Source organism: Bufo bufo, chromosome 8 (assembly GCF_905171765.1).
Source record: "Bufo bufo chromosome 8, aBufBuf1.1, whole genome shotgun sequence".
Classification (NCBI taxonomy): Eukaryota; Metazoa; Chordata; class Amphibia; order Anura; family Bufonidae; genus Bufo; species Bufo bufo.
Window position 1 is genome coordinate 18,976,786 of NC_053396.1, and position 447 is coordinate 18,977,232.

The window sequence follows — 447 nt, forward strand, 5'->3', positions numbered from 1 at the left end:
GATTATAATATTCAAAAAGAAATGTAAGGGGGAAGGGTAGTACATTTCACAGAGAACGGTTCTAGAATGACAAAATCTAAACGTTGCCCGCTGAATGCACATCCTGTAGTAATTCCTAATAGTCCCAGGAAATTTCACTTCAGTCCCACACTGACGTAAATAGTGTCAGTGAGATTCAGCTGAAGGGTCTGGTACTGCCATCTTGGACAAGCCGACACACGGTTCATTTCCAATCCATCACTCCGCTAGCACTAATGTACTACCATCTGAACTTATTGATAACCCCATCATCTTGGCGGTAGCTGGAACTGAAGGAAAGACGACTTCCATTTTCTTTTCATTTTCAACTTATCTTTACTTGCCAGTCTCTTCACAGTTAAGGTATATGTGCAAAAATAAAAATGATAAAAAAAAAAAAAATCACATTTCCTTTGTCCATTAGTTTTC